Source organism: Oreochromis niloticus, linkage group LG1 (genome assembly GCF_001858045.2).
Source record: "Oreochromis niloticus isolate F11D_XX linkage group LG1, O_niloticus_UMD_NMBU, whole genome shotgun sequence".
In the NCBI taxonomy this organism is placed as follows: domain Eukaryota; kingdom Metazoa; phylum Chordata; class Actinopteri; order Cichliformes; family Cichlidae; genus Oreochromis; species Oreochromis niloticus.
In genome coordinates, this window is record NC_031965.2 from 39,568,136 (window position 1) to 39,590,912 (window position 22,777).

A 22,777-nucleotide genomic window follows, 5' to 3' on the forward strand; every position below is an offset into this window, starting at 1 on the left:
CCTCCCCTCCAGCCAAGTGCTGCTCGTAGAGGATCATCTGACTGTTGGTTCTCACTAATATGACCATGTGTATAACCACCTTTAAATGACTATTGGTGTGACTTAGTGCAGTATAATACTACAACTCGACTGATACAGATATATATAAAATCAGCTGATGCTTTTATTAGACATACGAAGCTTAAGCACATGCTGTGTGGAAGATAATGTCTCAGGTTTTTGGTTGTTTTGTTGCCAGCAGGAAAAAATATTTTTGTGGGTTTTTTTTCTGATTTCCAATTCCTGGAGAACATTTTCCTAGTTTCCTATATTTGACTGATCATCAGTGGTGACCTTGATATCACAGGGTCTTACGTTTACTAAAGTTTTTGATACACGTATAGAGGAAGAGGTCAGCTCAGCCTTTACATTAGACGTGGATGTGTTTTTTATCTTCCCCCAGCTGCCAGCACAGAGTTCAAGCAACAGTAAAGATATTACTGCAGTATGTTTCCCATGATAACTATATGATATGATTCTGTCTGAAACTTTCTCCGCTGGGTTTAAAGGTAGAAAGGACTGGCTCCGTGGGGAAAACGTGGCACTGCGGGAGAAGAAAAGGTAGGTAAGTAGGGCAGTGTCCCTTTAAAAAGCAGTAAGATGAGGACGAGGTGCGGGGTGTAAATTTTTAGTGCCTTCACGGAGCGGTGGAGATGGGAGGCGGTGATATAGGAGGGTGAGGGTTTAAAGCAGTGTAAAGGCAGCTCGGTGGAACATGATCCGCGAGGCCTTTTGTTCTCGTTGCAATGTGATACTGTTGCTTCATAAAAAAGCACTTGAATTGAGCGAGTGTATCGAGTGGTGCGTGAATCTGATTTCATTCCAAACAGCATTTCTAATCCATATTCTGCTCAGGTGTCACCAAAGATGAAATGCAATTAATGGCCCTCATCAATCTGTGAGAAGATCCCACACAGAAAGAACAGTTAGGAGAAAGCTGTGGCTCCCGCCTGGGAGCAGGAAGGCCTTTAAACGCCCGACCTGAGCCACAGTTTGAAACCCGCTGCTCCTCACGTACACGCCGAGATGTTTCAGGACAATATGGAACCAAAATGGATAAATACTCAACTCCCAGCAAAGGGGATAAGGCCCCGAAATATGTTTTGGAAACATAATCAGCATCATAGCGGCGCCGTGTGTCTGTTTACACTGCGGCCGCCATCGCTCCCCCCTCCCTCCTCGGCTAACAAACGGGGGGGGGGGGGTTCAGAGGAGAGGAATCATAATAAAAATAGAAGGAGAAGGAAATATATTTTGCATATTATTTTAAGTAACTGTTCAAATTTCATTTCAGAATGGTAATCCACAAAACAAATATGTAGCGGCATATTTTAAAAAGGGAGGCTCTGCTCGCTTCAATTTCCTATTGTGGTGTTACGCTGTGTGTTTGCTCTTTGTGTCTGTTTGAATTGATTTGCACAGCTCGGCAGACAAGGGCTGAATGCTCAGACCAAGAATCCATAATTTCATATGATCTGATAGTTCTGCAGTATTACATTGATTTTTTTCCCCCCTCTCTCGCTGCCTCTCTTTGGTGTTAACAAACAAGCTGAGGTAGCCGGGATGCAGAGCCGAGCAGAAAGAGGCGTTTTGTTCAGGTTAAGGTGATAATGTGGAGACGGGGACGTGTTTGTTTGAGGAAGAGGATATGTTTGTTATGTGCTGCTCTGTGATGAGCTGCTTCCTCTCCAGCCTCTCCAGCTGAAGGGTGCTGAGGTGCACGCGTGAAGCCCCAGCACGCCACGCCGGGTCAGACACGACGGTTCTTTCAAAGGAGGTCTCTTCTTTTTCAAGGGTCCGGCTCAGTACAACAGAGGCAGTACAGCAGTTCCTGTGTTTCTAGCCACTGACGGGCGGTGCCTGTGTGTACGAGAAAACGAGCCTCGACCTCAGCGGAAACTTTATTTCATTATCACTTCGGGTCAGAGTGAAGAAAACAGGATGGATGGCGATGGTGAAAACGGGACCATCGCTGCGCCAGGGTACTGTCACACCAGCTACAACCGTGTTTACACCGCCTGTGGTGCCAGGTCACAGCAGCAGTTGTCTCTGAGCAGAGTAAAACCAAATGTCACTTTTCACAACATTATTAAAGTTCTAGTTTCTCTTTGGTTTATGGAACAAAGCCTTTGGATGTGAAGAGATGAGTTCCTCTCAGAGGCGTCTGCTTTTCACATTCTAATATTTTATTCTAAAGTTTTATTGTTTTTAAGGTTGGCTTTAGTTTTGCTATGACATCACGACCACATGATTGGTCGGGTGCTGCTCCTGGAGCGACATTAATTAAATTGTAGGATCAGCACCAACATGTCAGGCTGAGCCTCAGACTTCGGAGAACTTCATCTTTGAAGGTTGTTTCTGTTCTCCAGTTCTGATACTCAGGAGAACCTTTGAGTGATGCTGATTGGTCCGACCGCTGCGTTACAAAGAACCAGGTGTCAATGAATGACCTCAAACCTTCCATCTCATAGCGTGCCTCAGATGTGATTGGAGCAGAAATCTGGATCTAGTAAAGGCGATAAGATGGCGTCAGACACTGCAGGAACTCGCTGCTGAGAATGGTCTGGCTTCCTCTGGGTAAGCGCTGATATCTAATTGGATAGGCTGGACTTTATTGACCAAAGCTAGGCTTCCTGTTGACATCTATTTAGAGAAATGTGACATTTGGAAAAAAAACCACACACATCAATGTTTGACTTCCTGTTTGGTACATGCAGCCTTTGCAGAGCAAACAGCTGAATCAGGTGGTGTCACCGCGCCTGTTCTCTGAAGACGTGATGACTGATAACCACCTTAACCTTTTGTCATAATTACAAGATCTTTTCTTCTAATTGTGAGACAGTAAGTCACAAATACAGCTGCAAGTACTGCTTCCATGAGAGCATCAACATGTTGAAATATTGCTAAAAGAACCTATTTTACCTGTTGTAGTGCCCCCCAGTGGTCACATAATGCAAGCATGGACAGCTTCGGTGAACGTTCTGGCGAAGATCGGAAAGAATCTGCGACCTGTTACGATCGCACTCTTTAAACAAACTTGCCGGTTTCGTTGGCGTGTTCGGACTCAGAAGCTAGCTTTTACATGCAGTCTGAGAGTCACATGTTCACACGTGTGTGCAGCTTTGATTGGTGGAGTTCTGCTCCTGGAAGACGCACTAACCCGTGGCTGCCTGAGGATGTGAAATTCAAATGCACTTCCACTAATGCACAGTGTAACGACACTGATGTCTCCTGGTGCGCACACACTGGATGTACCTGAGCTGCTTTTGTCTCAGTGTGGCACCTGGGTGTGAAGTGGTGTTTAGTCTGTAGTGCTCAGCTGTACTGCACTGCATAATGGCTGTTTTGACCTGAGCTCTTCTCCTCAGCAGAGCTCACACTTTCTTTATATCCATGTCAGAAATGACAGACCAGAGAAACCACCAAATTCTGCCAGAAATGTGTTTAAACCTAAAATTCTGAAAATTAATAAATTATTCAAGCAGAACAGAATTCAGGTAAATAACTTAAATTTGGCCTCTTTGTAAATAATGATAATAAAAATGTGCTTTAATATCTTTTTCTTTTTAACAATAAATCTGAAAACATGGACATCGACAATAATTATGTTTTAGTATTAAAGAAAAATGTATAATGATTCAGTGCAGCTGTGGCGTGAAGCTGACAGAGCGGGCTGGTCTAATAAAGCAGCGTCGTCCAAAGAAATAAACAGAGCAGTTATTGAGCTCTTTAAACACACTTTTTAAAAAGGTTTCCGCCCCTCCCCCTCGGTCATTCACAGCAGATGGCCCCGCCCCTCCCCGAGCCTGGTTCTGCTGGAGGTTTCTTCCTGTTAAAAATGGTTTTTCCCTCCCACTTTCGCCTGTGAGTGCTTGCTCACAGGGGGTCAACTGATGGTTTCACCTTACAATATAAAACACCTGACTGGTGCTTTATAAATGAATTGGATTCAAGGTTCTTAAATGTACCTAAAATAAAAACCCTTAAAACTGATGAACAGTTGTAAACTCGGGTTGGATGGTGACTTCGGGCACACAGCGCTGCCATGGCGCTGCTGATTTACAGCTAGACGAAAGTTCTCAGGATGTTTTATTAACGTGAGAACCTGAAACCATCTGCGTGAGCTAGCTTTAGCTTCACCATGCCAGGCTTTCAGTTGGAAGAAGCCTGAAGATGGTGATGATGAGGAAGGCCTGTAACTGACAGGTGTATTTACCTACAACAGTCTCTCTTGACATGTAGTTTCAGCACTGTGCTATCTCAGGGCTTTCAGATGTACACCTTCTAAAATATTAAGACTCGGTAATCTTTTTTCAGCGTTTCCAAGTTTGAAATGTGTTAAATTTGCTTTGCCTATACGTGCAGGCGCCTGATTTCCGGCTGAATGTACAGCTCCCCGCACACTGTTCTGCTCCATATACACTGCAGCGTGAGTAAATATCTTAGCCTGACAGTACAAAGTGTTTTACATCTTCAGCAGAAACCAGAGGGATTCTGGGAAAACCTCGGAAGTATTCACAGAATAATCCACCGCTGCTGCTTCTGCTGTTTGTAACGTTAGACTGCTCCATTAAGCTTCAGACAGTAATGGTCATTCATGAACGTTTTTAAAAATGTCATTCAAGTTTAAAACTCTAATAAAAGAACAACCAGAGTTAAAGGTGTGGTGGGGGTCACAGGAGGGAGTGGATTCGACCTTTGTCCTCCGTATCCACCGGAAGACGAGGGACGAAAAGAGACGGACACAGGGACACAGCCCCGCGGGACGGAGAGCTGACGGCCACTCGTCGGTCAACAAAAGCGGACCGGGTACAGAGGCGACCGTCCACGGGTGCACCCACAACCAAAGGCTCTTCCTGCCAACTCCTCTCAAAGTGAACTCAACTGTAAGTGAACCTGAGTGTGCAAATAACACAAGAAAAAACAGAGCTTTGAAAAAATGTAAATGTCAGCGCGAGTAAAAATCTGGATTTGGAGGAGACGAAGCAAATGTTTTAAAAAGAGACCTGTTTGCTCTGAATGTTAAAGAAATCAAAGTGGAACTGTGGACCTGAACCCAATGTAGTCATAAGAACTGATCACATAAACCTGGCTGACACGCTGAGCACCATTATTCAGTCCTCTGAATTTTTCTTGTATTATTTGACAGGGTTTCCTTTTATAATCTGATTTTATAATATCTATGTAAATACTCGATTTGACAGCTCCGTCTGCTGTTATTGGTGTCAAAATGAGAGCTCAGCTGTTCAAACGGTACCTGCGAGTCCCTCGGCTCTGCCGGATCCTCAGAACTGCTCATAAAGAGCAGCTTTAGATGGTTTGTTATCAGGTGCTGCTTCTCTTTGCACCGGCTGCTTTTGTTCATGTGCAAAATAGAAAAGTTACATTATCGGCTGTGTAAAATCAGCACGTGGGCGGCTCAAAGTAAAGTACGCTAACACTTGAAGTAAATGTACGAGTTTCAAAGAAAAGCTCGCGGGTTAAGTATAATCGCACTGAGGGAGTCAGGTGAGAGGATGTTTGTGTGAGCTTTGCTCAGCATGTTACTGTTGATACTGTTGTATCAAATTTTATTCAGCTCCAAATCACAACATCAGTCAGCCCAAGTTCCTTCATACTGTAAGGTTAGGACGCTACGATAATACAGAAAACCCCAACAATCAGATGACCCCCTGTCAGCAAACTCTTGGTGACAGTGGGAAGAAAAAACTCCTTTTAACAGGAAGAAACCTCCACCTGCTGCAACGGGTTGGGGGGGAGGGAAGGAAGACAGGACAGAGACACGCTGTGGCTAAACACATAGTGAGTGAAGAAGAAACACCCAGTGCATCATGGGAATCCCCCAGCAGCTTACACCTGTTGCAGCATAACTAAGGGAGGATTCAGGGTCACCTGGTCCAGCCCTAACTATATGCTTTAGCAAAAAGGAAAGTTTGAAGCCTAATCTTGAAAGTAGAGATAGTGTCTGTCTCCCGAATCCAGACTGGGATCCTGAACATTTAATTAAATCCAGTGGAATGACAAAATATTTTTGTTTGTAAGCTTATAGAAATGGTCTGATCTGTGAGAGAGGCGGGAGAGCAGCAGAGAAACCTGATCTGGTCGTGTTTGATGTCCGAGACGTCACACCGAAGAAAAAACAACATTTTAACTCGAGTTCACACGCGTCTAAATTTAGAATACTTCAGTAAATACTCCAGTAAATGTTTAACCGTCAGCTGAGATTCTCCTGACCACACCCACTCGGGACGGTACCAGCAATTTACAGTCGCCATTTTTAGGCTGCAAGACCTGCAATTATTAAACTTTGCTTTCATGCACAAATGGAAACGTCAGGGAAACCGTAGGCCGTCCGTTTCTGATAATACCTAAGTGTCTGTATTCACATGAGTAAGCAAAAGCAAAATATTCCATTTGGTCCAAACACAGCTTATGAAAAAGAAAAAACCCCTACTGGTGAAATAAGAGCGAAAGGAGTCCATCGACCAAATTTGGTAACAATTACTGATTTCTGACTTTTTGTTTCTTTTCGTTTTTTCTGAAGTTTGAGCTGACCTTGGTCAGGATGGTTGGTGAACTTTTTAAAACCTTTCTGTTTTCATCCACATTTTTACTGAACACAGGAAACTCAGTGTGAACCTTTCTGATAGCGGTGTTTCTGTTCTGAGACTATGTCAAAGCTGCACTCCTTTATCTCCTATTTGTGAAGGTTGTCACCATTTTTATGTGGACAGAGATATTTTTCAAAATTAACTTTGAAAAAATGGCCGTTTTAAAAAAATACCCATGTACATGTAGCTGTAGACACATAAAGAATATTTCTTTAAAGTAGAAACATCAACAGCAGCGCCCCCTAGAGGGAGAGCAAATCCACAGAATTAATTTAGCTCAAAGCCTTCCTGATGTATGACATCACCTCCTGTTCACCTGCCTTGATGGATGAATACTTTGAAAATCCAAACATGATCCAGAAAACTTTTTCCGTGGTGTTCGAAACTGTTGTCAGTACAGTACAGATCAAACTGAGGTTATTGTACTCGGCCCTGAAAATCTTAGAAATATGGTATCTAAGCAGATTCTTACTCTGGATGGCATTACCTTGGCCTCCAGTAACACTGTGAGGAACCTTGGAGTCATATTTGACCAGGACATGTCCTTCAACGCACATATTAAACAAATATGTAAGACTGCTTTCTTCCATTTGTGCAACATCTCTAAAATTAGAAATATCTTTCTAGGCCGGACGACTGTAAAACACCGGCGGTTGTTAGCTAAGCTGCACTTACAGTGCTGTCAAACAGGCAGCTGTTATATTAACGTTTATAAATCCAAGTTATTCACATTCACTTTATATGTAATAAGAACGCACAGTGAAAAAACACACAGCAGTACTGACTTTTCACCAGCCGTGGTAACTGCGTCGGCTCTGCCAGTCGCCTGTTTCATCTCTGCAGTCGACGCCGTTGTCCTCACTCGTTTTCGTTCTCTCATTCATCCGTCTTTGTCAGGACAGAAACATGGGATCCATCTTTTGTTGTTCTCTTTATACTCTCCTGTTTTGCCCCTTACGCTACCCGCAGTCTGCCCCCCGACCCACCCCCCGTGCCCTAAGAGCTCTGAAGGGCACCCAGGTGCCCAAGAGGTCGATGTAATGAGCGCTAATGAGCCCATTGACAGCCTCAGTACAGGCTGATTGGTGCTGCAGGCTCTCACCATGTGCTTGGTGGAGCACTTCCTGGCACAGGCCAGCAGCCTGCTGGATCTCTGCCCTGCCATGCCCTCCATATCAGCTTCATGTGACACATTACAGACAAGAAAGAGGGGAGAGAGTGTTTGATGGTGAAGCTGTGAGGCTCTCGCATCTTTAGCTGCAGATATTTGTTCTCTAAGATGTGTGAGCTGTAGAGGATTACGACAGGTTTGCTTTCAGCGCACACGTATAAACGTGCAGTTTGTATGTGCCGTGTGTTGTACGGCAGTCATATACCTGAGGAAGAGGCTGTGCCGTGTGGCTACGTTACACCTCGCTGGCTAACCGCACACCCTAACTTTGTGCACGATTACTGATGGATGGAGTCAGTCCTGTTAAATGCAAGTTAGTGTCACGGATCGTGCTAGCAGCATTTCCATGTCTGGGGAGTGTTTGGAACGACCACAGCGCCTCATCCAAGACTTGTAACTGAACAGGAACTTTAGGCTTTCACAAAGAGGAAGTTGAATTCTTCTACGCCACAGTGCACCCAGCATTCTGTCAGTGGATGAGTCCACCAACTGTTGATAACACCAGCCTGGTCTCTTATTACCCACAGACCATTACGTGTTGGTGTTCATCAGCACAGTGCTGCTGTCCCACTGTGCAGAGACAGACAGGAGGAGCTGTCAGAGATGGGAGCAAATAAAAAAAATACTTCCTGTTTGTGTCTCTCTTGGAAAGAGTAAAGAAGCAGCAGCTGAAGATTTGGTCCGAACTGCAAAGATCATAAAAGCTGGAGTTATGCTTCAGCGGCTACGCTGACCGAAAGGCCACTCTCACTCAAACTTTGCGTATTCCCTCAAGTACCACAGGTAGGGAATCCACTTTATTAGAGCCTGTCAGCGTGGCTCGTGCTTTGCGCTCTGACTTTGATTGCTCGTGGACGTCCCACCGTAGCGTTTGTCAGATGAGGGATACTCCTCTCTCTCCATCCCTCCACTCCTCCTCTCTCCCTGTCCTTCCTGTCATCTCCGTGGCAGCGGGAGACATCTGGACGACTGTCACGGTTGACACGGTTGGTTGACGAGCACTGACAAATCCCCACGGACCCCAGAAAACAGGACTCATTGGTGATGATAGACTGTGTGTGTGTGTATTGTTTGCAAAATGATGGTAAGATTAATAATCCCTGCTCCGGGAATTTAAATCACCTTCACACACGTATAAAATCGGAGATATGTACGGGACATGTTTCAGGATTCTACCTTCACTCAAAGCGACCGCTAACGACACGTCAAAACAGCGGCGTCTGTTATTTTCTGTGTAACCTCACACAGGTGGGGTCTTGATGCATTGACATGCGTCACAGCAGGTTAACGCATCATTGCCTCACAAAAGCAGCACTTTCATCAAATTCATCCCCCAGACTGCAGCAGGCTCAGCTGTTAGTCTGCTTAAAGCATATGTGTAGCGCCGGCAGGATAAAGACGGATGTAGCGTCCACAGCCGTGAGGCGAAGCCGGCATGGAGCCTCGTGCCTGCATTCCCTTCAGTGGCCACCAGGAGGTGAAAACTGGCTGCAAAAACGCGTCTGTTTCCATAGAAGTCGGCGTGAAAAACATTCTCCTGGTGGGTCTCAGTAGTTATTTTTGAAAACGCTCAGCTCAACACCTCTTAACAGAACGCCATAAACCAGTGGGTGACATCATCGCGGGTGCCGTCTTCCACGCATGCAGATAGTCCTTTATTCAATCCAGGAATATAAAATAAACGAATTGTAAGAACTTGTTAGCGCTCTCTGATAGAGGCAGCAGTTAATAAGCTAACATTAGCTGGGTGGAGACACACGGATTAGCACAGTCTGTGTTTTACCTGCTTCCTGACATCTCTGGTCACCTGCTACAGGCACGACATCGATATTAATTCAGTTCACTTTACGACAACAGTCGCCTCAAGGCACTTCATACTGTAAGGTAGAGACTTTACAATAATACAGAGAAAACCCCAACAGTCGCACGACCCCCTAATGGCAAGCACCTTAGCGACAGTGGGAAGGAAAAACTCCTGTTTAACAGGAAGAAACCTCCAGGAGAACCAGGCTCAGGGAGGGGCGGGGCCACGTGCGGCGAGCGGATGGGGTGAGGGGAAGACAGGATAAAGACATGCTGTGGAAGAGAGCCAGAGATTAATAATAAGTAATGACTAAATTCAGTATTAATAGGCTGCCTCATAACTGGGCCTGTTAAGAGACAGAGCGGTCCTTAATGATCAGCACCATGCGTGTTTTTCATCCAATCATCCATCAAGACTTTTCTGATTGATCCGAGCTTCCTCTTTCTATAAATACGTGCCCGCGTTGTGTAGAAACATATTAAACTAAATTACACAACTGACAATGACATGTTGGTGGTCTTTACTGTGAGTGCAGCTGGATTCTCAGGGTCTGTATGAGACCTTCTCGACGTCTTTCCTCAACTGACGGGAGATCATTTTTTGCAGTTTCCCTGAAACTGCTCAGGAGTTCGAATGATCGAAGCTATAAGTGAAAACCTGGGTTCTTTAAAGCGCTTCCTCTGACGTGGGCTTCAGTTAAGTTGGTCTGCATGAACATCCGTGGATTAAAATCTCAGGTTAGTAAGTGAGTGCATTGTGCGAATAGATGGAGAAGGCTTATTTAGTCTCCGAGCACACTCTGCCGTGCAGCGCGGGCCCGAACTGTTAAATTTGTAAAAACGCGTCCGACCCGATGGGAATAATGTGAACTCTGAAATAAAGTGGCGGAGGTGGAGATGCATTGAGTGAATCTGAATTAAACCCTCCCCTTGTGGATTTACTGAAATACTTCTCAAAGAAACACTGTTTGTCATTTATAGCCTGAGGCACAGAGTAATGCTGTATAAAGTTGCATTGTAATGACATATAGAAACGGTGATTACAGCCTAATTCAATTGCTCCATAATCTCATTTCCATAATGGCCTTTATTTGGAACCTCAATTTATTGTTTTCCCAGAAATCATTATACAATTTAGCCTTTAAATCCATTTTGAATATGCGTGCCCACTGTAGGAGGCAGGCACATGCATAAATATCACATACACCAACATAGAACAAACCAGCAAGTGTGAACACACGCACACACGCACACACACACACATACACACAACAAGAAAGTACATGTAGCCAGATATAGCCGTGGCAGCACACACACTGATGGCATTATGGTAATGGATAGGCGGGCCCAGCTGGTATATCTGGTGGCAGCAGTGTGAGAAAAGAGGAGGGTTATAATGTGCAAATATTAATGATCCTGGGTTTGGGACTCTGGACACGCGTGCATCTTTGTGTCGACGTGCGTGTGCACACGCATGCGTGTGGTCAAGTGCCAGAGGGTGGGATCCAACAGCCTGGATTTAATCACTGGGACCCGTCTCCCTAAGATGACTATCATGATCTGCCAGCTTCGCTGAGCTCCTCTGATATGTCTGTCCCCGGTGACGCGGCTCGATCTGGGCTGCAGCGTTCGGCCAAGTCACCGAGATCACCATAAGTCCGCGGTAGGCATCGGACCAACCCCGGTCTTAGAGCTTGAACGCCGCCTGTAACCCCGTACAAAGCTTTAGTTCAAATAACCCCGAGTCCCCCCGTGTGGGCGCCGAGCTGCTCTTCCAAGGGTGTGTGTCGGGGATTTCAGCGACTCCGGGATGAAAGATCATCTTGGTACTTTTTCCAGTGTCTTTGTGCATGACGGCGCTCGGTTTATGATATCTGCTGTGCAATTTCTACATGGATAACCTGCTCTCTCTGCCGCTCTGCGAGGCGCTGCGAGGGGCGATCATGCAAGACTGATTCCTGTGCTTTCTTAAGAGGATATATAATACGGTTCACCTCTACATACTCCTGCTGCTGAGAAGCTTTTCAAAGGATTCTTCAATACAGCCACCGAGGAGGATCATGTCGAAGAAAAAAGAGCAAATGAAATCGTATAGAAGCTCCGCAAACGAAAGAAGAGAAGAAAGGTTCACTACAATGTCCGCTGCTTCTCTTCGACTCGGGCCCGGTGTTAAAGCAGCGGCCCGTTACATTTACCTTTGTCCGAGAAGCTGTAATCATACCTGTTCTTATATGTTTTACTGTGACAGCTGAGCTGATGTACGGGCTTGGAAGGCCCGGTGTCAGAGAAAGACCTGAGCCAGTCCTAGAATCCAGGAGTGAGTTTGGATCCTGTGCTTCCTGTTCCCTGTCAGTCAGTAAAATGGGAATATTATCCCTAACAGGAACCAGCCTAAAACCACATGCAGGCTACTCATGTTGGTAACACTTTATAAAACAGCCCAACACTGAGCGTGTAATTGAAATGATTTTAATTATTTACTTAAATATCAATAGAGCAGAATAAGAGATATTAAAGAAATATTTGTACTGTAAATAATTTAAAGTCGTGCACGAGTAGTTTTAAGTATTGCAGAACGTATTTTACAGTAAAGAAGACACAGATTATTATTGGGGGATAATTTATTGGAAAAACAAAGAGTATTTCCCCGTCTTACATCATAAATACGCCGTACTGGTCGGGGGCACGGGCCAGGGTTACCTAACCCTAAAATGATAAAAAGCATTGATGGTATTTATTTTTTCTTGTAAGGTGATAACAGGTAACCGTCTTTATTATATTCATATTGGAAATTAAAGGACAGTTGAATAATAGAACATCCATCAGTCATCATCAACATAATGAACATTAAATAAAGATATAAAAAGTCGAGAACAACCTGAAGCTCACAGCGTGTTTACGATGTAAGATGGTGAAATAATGTCTGTTCTTCTGCAAAATTACCAATAAATCATGCATAACTAACGTTTACCTAGAGTGGAATTATTTCTTTGTTTCCTGTAAAAAACCGAACGTGTGACCTCTTATTCCTGTAAGTATTTGTGGGTGAATGGATATCTGCTGTAATTTCGTTTTGAGCTGAATTACAAAGTGTATTGTGTCTCTGAGCATGCTGTACGCTTCAGGTTGGGGCGTCTATGTTCTTGTGTCACAGACTCGCTGATATATCCTAACATGTGAGGCTGTTTTTGGTTTGCTGTGTCTTCAGAATTACATTCACTAAAAAAAACAAGCCAAGTTTACGTCTGCTACTAAGTTGTGCAACTTTCTTTCCTGGCCAGAACACACGTCTTATAAAATCTGAAAAATCTTTTTTCTTGATTAAATAAAATTTAAAGAGCAATCAAAAATAATAGTGAGTATCAGGCCTGATCTGTCCTGCCGTGTGATAACTTGGAATTTGGACTTGGAATTTTGCTGGAAATGTGTGGTTCTGGTCCCAGACTGGGCGCTGGGAAGAATTATCATGTGATGAATTAACCCTGTGAGCATCTGACGCTGAGTTTTGTGAGTTATTGAATACCTGCACCTTATCTGCAGTTTTATACATTTCTTGGAGCCGAGGAACCACGGGGAAACTTCCGAGCTTCTTTACTGAAAGGAAGGGGAATGACGTGCACACGAGCTGTTCATGACTGATGACGTCTAAGTGCTGCGGGTCAGCATCGCGGATATAAACGGCCCGAGCAGGAAAAAGGTTGAAGCTAAAAAAGCCCGCCGAACTGCGGGTCGACGGTCCAAAGACGACATGTTTGCCGTCGAATAAACAGCACCCGAGGTAAAATAGAGAGGGTTCACACTGTCCTCCAGCATATTTGATCAGAGACGGTGACAATTATACATCCTGGCACATTCCTCTCAGTGTCACAGACTCAGGCACCGCTTGGCCACCAGACGTGGGCCGCTGTTGCCGCCGATTGGTTGGAGTTCTGTCAGATAGCCAAGCTCTAATGGAAACGCTACAATGCAGCCAAAGTGCGGGAATCATTTCAGTGATAAAGTTATATGTTCAGCCTACAACAACTGGTGGAGATAATGTTTGGCCTCATTATAATTCTCACCATGTTTAAACAGGCGGCCGCAGAACGCAAACAAAAGCAGATGAAATTTGAAAAGTATTATCAATATTGCAGATAGTGGATGCCCTTTCCAATCACAAGCTGCATATCTCTCACGGCAAATATATGGTTGAGTAGTTCATTCGTTTCTATTAGGTCCCTTGTATGTTTCCCCGTGGCTCATATATATTTATGCAGAATTGATGAAAAGGCCAAACAAGCTACCATTAGATATGGGTCGAATTCAGTAGGCGAGCCGAGCTAAAGGTACATCTAAAAGGCATTAGTCTGCAGTGACAGATCTCCCTCTTTGTTCCCCTCCTTGCGTGGACTCATTCCTCACACGGACTCGGCCACGAGCCAAGCTTTCAGCCGCTCTATTGTACGGGAAGCGCGTGCACACAACCGGCGTCTGCACGTTGTCGTGTTTGCAGCGCTGCAAACGTGTTTACCTGCATACGTGCGCGGCTCTCTGCGTACACGCGTGCGCTCGCCTCACACTGCAGAGCCCGCTCCGCACGCCGCTCCGTGTATTCTTCGGCTCTGTTAATAGCTGGCTGCTGGAGCAAAATAATTGTCATTTTCCAGCCAGTGGGTCTAAAGTCATACAACATAATGAAATGTATAAAAAAGAGGGGAAATGGCAGACAGGAGGCATGCTAAATCAAATGTAGAGAGATCTGAATAATTTAAGGCACAGGAAGGCGAGAGGAGGAGGAGGAGGAGGAGGTGCAAATGGAAAGATGTTGAAAAGTATCATTTAGGTTGACAGCGCTATGTGCTAATGCGTGTGCATCTACAAGGGCAGTGCAGTACGCACAGAATGGAGGAATAAATATGAAAATATAAGGCATGGATCATCTGTGTTTGACGGCTTTGTTCGCCAATCGATCGATTCGGTATCTAACGATCGTTCGCCGGCAGGTTCATCTCTAACTAACCCGGCCGCAGCGCTCGCCGCGCGGCCTGCCAGTAAAGGACTGGGATCACCACGAGAGCAGGCGTGTGATTGACTGTTGCGGGGGGCAGCGTGGACAGAGGAGGCTGACCTTGTCCAGACACTCAGACGCAAACACAGGGACGTGGGGATGAGGTGGGACGGGGCTGTCGCCGCGTTCTGGGAAAACGAATGTTTAGCCGTCGGTCTCTCTTTTTTTGCACACCCTCTCTTTTCACGCACACACTCACTCACTCTCGTAAATCCCTGATTACCATGTTGTACACCTGTCCAACATTATGATGGTATCTGGCACAGGCTGCGGTCGTCTCTAGAAAAGGTACAAAACACACACGCACATCCTCCTGCAAGGACGCGGTGTGTCTTTGTACGCATTTATCCCCGAGTGTGTGTGTGTGTGTGTGTGTGCGGGCTGCAGAGGCCGGTCTAATGGAGACACAGTTTTATTGTGCGTCAGGCAGGCAGACAAACAGTTTGCCAGTTTTTCTGGAGCTGAGCTGGGCTGCAGCTGGTGATGAAGTGGAGCCAGCATGTAGTCAAGGCTGACATATACCATCCACTGGTGACAGCAGCGCGCACACACACACACACACACACACACACACACACTTTATCTGTGCAAAGCACTAAAATATGTCTTCTGCTGAAGTTTAGATGTATTTATCAGAGGTAAAGGCCAAAGGTGTTAAAATGTCCCGGTGGGGGCGGGGCTTCATTTAAAGGATCAAACCTGAGTTTTGTAAAAAAAACCATCTAGGTTTTTCATTTGCTGTTAGCTGAAGTCAGAGAAGCAGAGTCACTGAGTTCCTGCAGTTCCAGCTCATCTTAGTGTGTGTGTGCGGTTTTTGTCCGAATCATATAATTACAAGTTACGTTTCAGACGTCCGTGACCGCCGAGGCTCTCGGGTCAGATCACACCTTGAACGTGTTTCAAAGTTAATCAGGTTATCCTCCACCAATCAGCCTGGACAGGGACTAAATGTAAGGTTGTTACAGATTATATGTTAATATTATAACAAAGACGCTGACAGCTCAGACATCAGTGTGAAAGTTAAATGGGGGTGTTTGACTGCACAGATGCGCCCCTTTCGCCCTGTGGATTTTACTTGGACCACATCTCACGTTTTTTTGATGTGGGACGCTGACGCTGCCTGATGCCATCACACGGTACACATCATTGGATTCAGCAGACTCACAGCTGTCCAACAAACTCTGGGTAGTATTTCTCTGACAATCCCAGCAAAAACTGTCTGTAATTGTATTAATCCATTTCTTGCATATAGTCTTATATTTGAAATTTCCACCTGTTGTACATCTGCGTTTGTAGGGCTGCAATCTCTCAACGCATCAAGATATTCATATTCTGCTTTTTCAGCCATGCAGAGGAAGCCCTCGCCCACTGACACACCAAGTTTGAAATGAATCAGAGCTTCCATTATGAAATGACACCAGCTCAGCTGTAGCATCTCTCATTCGGCTCAGCATCATTTTGTTATTTCCACAACACGTGTTAATTAAATTTAAGCACTTTTGCATTAAAATATTTATATCCAAGAAATGATTTCACAAATGAGACTTTAACGAACGAAGAACACGGTTGAGTTTTTCGACTCAAGCTGTTTGGGGGAGTCTTACCTGTGACATCCATTTGATTGTTAAGTTTTATATGTTAAAGCTGCGCAGCTCTTCACCGAAACTTATTATGATCCATCTGTTCATAATAAAACAGAAAAGATAAAGAGGATGAAAAGCAGAAAGAAAACAGAATTAAATTTAATAAACTAAATAAAATAAAAGCGAATAAGGAATAAATAGTTTGCGTGTCCTTGCTGCTCGTTAGATTAACTGCTGAGCTTAAACTGTCTGCAGGTGTCACTGGTTTCCTGCTCAGATGACCCGCCTCTCGCCTTATGACCGCTGGGGTTTGCTCCGCCCCAACCCTGAACTGGGTCAGTTGTTAAAAATGTTGGACAAGATTAAAAAGATAAAACTGAAACAGAACAAATGTGTCTAAAACAACAGTGAAAATCTGAAAAAACCAAAACAGTCCAACAGAATAAAACTAGAACCAGTAGTTTCTCTTCTGATCATAGCGCCGTTTCCTTCATATCTGTGCGTTCTTCCTCGTCGCATGCTCTTTGTCCTGTGGGGCCACCGTACTTCAGCCCTGCTCACAGACATCAGCACTAAGCTAAGTAAACCGGCTGTAGAGTGAAATCCTCCCTTGACTCCCGTGTGTGTGATGTAGGAGTGTCACATTTTTCTGTGGAAACATATTTAGTGACCAAATGCTGGTGGTGCGTGTACACGTGTTAGAAAAACACTGTGAATGTGTGAGATCGTGTTAAGCTTCGTCTCTAAGCACACGCTCAGACCTTAATTGAGACCGACCGTTGGATTGAGACGTTTTCAAAGAGTCGCTGGTTTCAAATGATCATTCCTGTTAAATATGCGACTGTGTGAATTACAGAGCAACTTGGCTCTCTCAAAATACTCCCAACAGGCTTATCTGAGATGAAAAACGGGGTTGGAAGGGTATTTTCACTTGATTTTTTTTTTCTTTCAACACGGCTGGCAAGGCAGATCTAAAAAGACTAATTTAAAATGTTAAGGTCTCCCAAATATTAATTGTTTGGTCCAGGAAGAGCAAATTTAACTAATTAAGTTCCTCTCTTTGTGGATTTTTGACCGTCCAAGGATTCCTCCTGACACAGCTGATCGGTTTTCAGCCAAATTCCTCATATTTTAATGGAAGTTTTATGTGTAAACAGAGGTTATGAATGTGTTCTGCAGAAGATTCCATAAAAAGGACGATATGGATGCCGTAACCCGGCCATCTGTCCCACGTGTCTGTGGTATGACCACATATATGCCACTGAGCTCCTGCTGTGCTGCAGTCCTCTGTGTAGTAAACACACCGACTTCCAGTACTTTCTGCATTAGTGACTAACACCAAACCGTACTCTTTGACGATGTGTCCACTGTTACCATGGAATAAATTTACGGTGTCTCAGTCCAACTAAAAAGCCTCGTCCAGACATGAAGCGTTTCCCTCGTCGTCCATCGTTCTCTAGCTGGCAGCTGAGCCATCGTGGACAGTTCAGGCTCTGGTTGTGAAGCTCTCCAACGTCTCCAAGAGCTCCACGTCCACCAGGGGTCGCCATCAGAGGTCAGAGAGGACTAGATTGGCTCAATTGTCAGATTTAATTAAAGATACGAGAACATTTGACTGAAAGTACCCGGAGAGCAGGAATAACACAAGGAGGAAAAGAACTGGGGCAAATGGCTCGGGAAACCAGGAAGGTGACGAACATTATATGTACACGAACTGGAAACAAAACCCTCCTTCAAAATAAAACAGGAAGTTTCCAAAATCCAAACTCACAGCGAGAAATATGAAGACAACAGAAGCGATAAATGTCTGCTGGGCGTGACTCTCACACGTGTGGGTTATTTAAAAGTCGGGGAATTAAAGGTTAAACGTCTCTTTGGATGAGACTTATCTTGAGAGCACTTCTGGCACTGCCGTAACACGGACGAGGCACCGAGTGCAAAATGAGACAGACGAGCGATCGGCGCGGGAATTATCACGATCGGCTACAGAGGTATCAGCTGACTAAAAGAAACAAAAAGCTTCATGTAGCTGCAGCGTGAATGGGCTGCGAGCTGTCTGCTGTCTGTCATTAGCCGCTCTTTGGGTGTTCCTGCAGATCAGGAAGAGAGGGAGGAGGGAGAGCAAAGTCCTGTCCAAGAAGAAGTATTATTGTCCAAGAAGTATTAGTTCTCTTTTTAATTTTAGCAAGACGAGGAAGTCGGAATTCAAATGAAAGAATCGGTTTCCATCCAGCTAATAGTAATCCATAATCCCACCAACGTGTCTAAAGCACAATGTGGTCGCTGTGATTAACGTTAATGCCTCCCCTACTCAATTTATTGAAATGTTGGAATGAACACATTTGGTTTGGAACCAACGCACTGGCTTGTGTTTAAAAATGTGGACGGGTGGGGGTAAGACGGGAGGGAGGGAGGGGGGCCGAGACGATGGAGACGCTGTAAAAGTGAGAGAGGAGGAAGAAGAGCAGGCAGAGGAAGTCAGAGGAGGACAGAGAGAGGATGTGCAAGAGCGATGATTCCGAGGAGAAAGAGAAGGATGAAAAAAGGAAAACGAAATGAAAAATGGGAGGCGGCCGTGTACAAGCAGAGGAGAGCGAGATGAGAAGAAACAAAATAAGTTCCTGCCTGAAAATTAGTCCACCCTGGTCTCATTCTAAGGTCTGGCCTGATGGTTTTAATTTCTCCAAATGGCACACTTTGCAGACAGACAAAAAAAAGCGAATGAGAGCAAAAAGAAAGTGGTATTAGAATAATTAAACGCGGGAAGAGGGTCGCAGTTTCATTTTCGGCAACACTTCAAATGAATTCCTGTAATGATCCTGAAACCTTGAAAAGGCAAAATCCAATCAAACAATATCTACTGGGCTTCATTTTCTGTGCTGGGGGAATGACCCCTCTTTGTCAAAGGGCGAGTCATGAGAATGTGGGTCGCCGTAGACATACAAATGAAGGGCGGACAATTTGGTCTAGTTAAAGCCATTATGCCTACAAGTGCGTGCGTGGTAATGTCGAGGTGCGTGCGTGCGTCCGAGACTCTGAGTGGGAAGGGGAACGATTATGGATGTGTCGGAGCGTTTGTCGGCGCGCACGCACGAGCGGTGCGTTGCGGCTTTAACACTTTGTGGCTGTGATATGACTCATTGTAAATGATGCCATGGAAGGTCAATTGTGGAGATCAGAATGGCTGTTGATGGAGGGGAAGGGAGAAAATGTGTCATGTTTTTCCCCCTCACTGCGCGCTGCCGCTGCTGCTGCTGCGGAGGCATTTTGATTTAAAAGAATAAATGGATCTGCTCGGGTTATTTCTCTCTGACTGGCACCGTCCAAAATAACACCCCTGGCCCCATATTTCTTGGAGGAGCCTTATGCTTTGCACCCATTGTTTTTACTCCCTCCCCTACCTTTGACCATTGGAGGGGTAATCAGGCATGAGTGCCGTGGATTATGGCACGAGTGGATGAGCAGCTGCAATGCTCCAATGACCTTTTGTAACTCATTACTGGACCTCCAAAAAAGAAAGGGGATAAGAGGAGGGAGAGAAGAGAAAAACACAGTCGAGGGAAAAAAACGAAGGAAAAAAAAGGCCTCCTCTGAAATCTTTGGGGATATTCAGCTCAGTGACCATGATGTGTTATTGTCTGCATCGCCTTACTCGGAGCAGATGTTAAATGGACTGATTGACAGACAGTCGTAGTCTGGGAAAAGATGGGAGAAAGGAGGAAAGCAGGTGAACATTAAAACAGGTGAAGGTGATACAAAGGAGCGTTTTTCTCTTTTTTTCCAAGCTGGAAGAAAAAAAGAAGAAAATGGAAAGAGAGAAAAAAGAGGAGAGCGAGTGTGGGGACGGTATTTACGAATGGTAATTGCGTCACCGGAGGGGGCAGTCTCATACGTTTGACCTCCGGGTCCTGCAGGTGTTTATCCCCCCCCCCGCACACACACAGAAACACACACGGCCCAGGTAGTACTGCTCTTGTGGGGACCTCAGTCCGTTTACACAGTTGCATTAAAGGGACAAAAAGCGAGTCCTCATAATGCAAATCGTCCAACTTTAACTGGACCACGTCAGGTTGGCACAGAAATTCAAATTCACACAGAGATGAACAGGCAAATCAGGGAAGTACAATACACAGAGAGCACATACAGAAACCTTCAAAATAAACCAGGAAGTCAACTCAAAGGCAACACAAAGAACAGTTTATATGTGCAAAATACTGTGGACGAGTGAATTATGATCAAAAATGCAGAATAAGTGGAATAGTTCACAGCGGGGTCAGTGTTCAGATGAACACGTTTAACTAACGTACGCACAGTCATCGTTCAGACATGAATCACATGATGGAGTGAATCAAAAACAAGAGAATCACAATAAAGAGGCAGGAAAAGAACAAAGGAGGGAAGTAAAGGCTGTACCCTTCAAAATAAAACAGGAAGTAAACTGAAGGAGGGACAAAAACAAATTCAGCCTATGAAAACGTAAATCTGGTCCACTTGTCGATCAGGTTACTTTCTGGGGTGTGGGCCGTGTTATGGAGCGGATCAACTCTGCCTTTTATTTTAAATTTAATATTGATTATCACCTTATAATAATGGAGCCGTGTCTAACTTCAATTCTTTCACAATCACTGTTCAAACCTATTTTTGAGAAATGACTGTAAAAAACCTGAAATACATGAATATCTGACGTTATACAACACATGAACTTACAGTGTAATTATTTCTTTGAAAAATCCTGACTTGTTACCCATTACTCTAGAGGGCCTATCTTTAAATATTTGTAGGTACATATAATTATTTTGTACTTTCAAATCACATACAGTGAAATTACACCCCAGGCTTTGGGTGGTATTATAAAGTGTTGCCTAATCCTCAGAGACCAGACGGATGACTTGGGAACATTACACACAACAACAGAGACCATGATGCTTTATTCCAACAGCACTTTAAAGTACTTCAGTGTGAAAGGAATAGCTCAGTTCTGTCTCTGAGGGCAAGTGTTCATGTTTTAGGTCCATGGAGGTTTAGGGGAAACCACCGCGGCGTCCTCGCCCCGGTGAAATGTGACAAACACGGCGTCCGTGTAGCCGGACCTTCCTGCCTCTGACGTTAAAAAAGTCCTGGCTTTCAAACAGGGCGGCCCTCTTCTTCTTCTCCTGATGTCATCCCTGCAGATGCTTCCAAACCTTCGAGCCCTCAGTGCTAAAAGCAATTTAGATGTGAATATTGAGTGATTGAATGTGTGCCAGAGAAGAGGAGGAGGAGGTGCAGGAGGACCCCCGCTCCACCATCACTACCACTGCTGCTGCCCCCCTCCTCCCCCCAATGAAATGGTTTCTCCCACAATTAATGCAGTGCACCTGTGATGCTCGATAAAGAGTGCCGCGCTGTGCACAGGTGTGGAACATTAGTTCTGGGGGTGTTCCTTGAAAAAGACAAGCTTCTCCCTCTCTCCCCTGTAATAACACACTCACACACACACACACACTTGCATTCAGCACAGAGAAAAAAATAAAGTGTGCGATGCTGTGAGAAAAGTAAAAATATGTAAATGAACCCAGAGCTGGAGAATCAATCCTGTCATTCACAGCAGTGCACCCGTCGAAGCTCAGGTAAGCACACATCAGCGGCGGCCGTGGTTTGAACGTCTGAGAGTGCGGATGTGGCGGCGAGCAGAGGCCGAGTGTGGAAAGTGGGACAGAAAAAAGCTCCTCGTTTCATCACGCCGTAACATTTAAGTAGGTACCAGTTTGGGGGCCGTTATTGATTGGATGCAGAGTTCAAAGAGGAATTCGTACTGAGGGAAAAATAAGAATGTGACTCCAGAGAGAGAGAGGGAGAGGGAGAGAGAGAGATGATGAGAGCCGCCGACCTCCAACATAAACAGATATATTAAAGATGCAGACGGAGATAAAAAGCCGCAGCTGTGAGATATGTACGTTGAAGTAATGTGCTTGTCTCGCTAATGTCTATTTTGATGCTCTTAGCTTAACCCAATCTCTAACTAGGTCATTAAGTAGCCTACCAAACACAGTCCTAGATAATCCTTTAGAATTAAGTATGTGTGCATGTTGAATATTCAAAACAGAGTAAATATAGCTGCAATACGCTGTGCTGTTCACAGTGTAAGTAATAACACACAGAGTGTATTAAACACGGTTGGAATGAGCGGAAGAGCATCTCTGATCCATCCATACTCTCAGGATTCTGCCACAGTCTGAGATCAGCTCTTAACTAATGTTTAATCTGTATACGCAGTCATATCCACGGAACAGGCAGAATCGGAGATGTTTGTTTTCCAGACTTCAAAGAAATTTCACATTTCTTAAGGTGCTCTGTCACTTTGACTCTTCTTTTAATCTCTGTCTAATTATTTGATCTTGTAAGAGATCTGTTTAACTAATGACTGCCTCACGACGGCTTACATATTTATTTGCACTGGCAAAGGGTGACCTGCTGACGGGAAGTCTTGAATCTGTTACCTGCTGTGTCCCTAAAGACCTAAAATAATGTCAGAAACTACAGA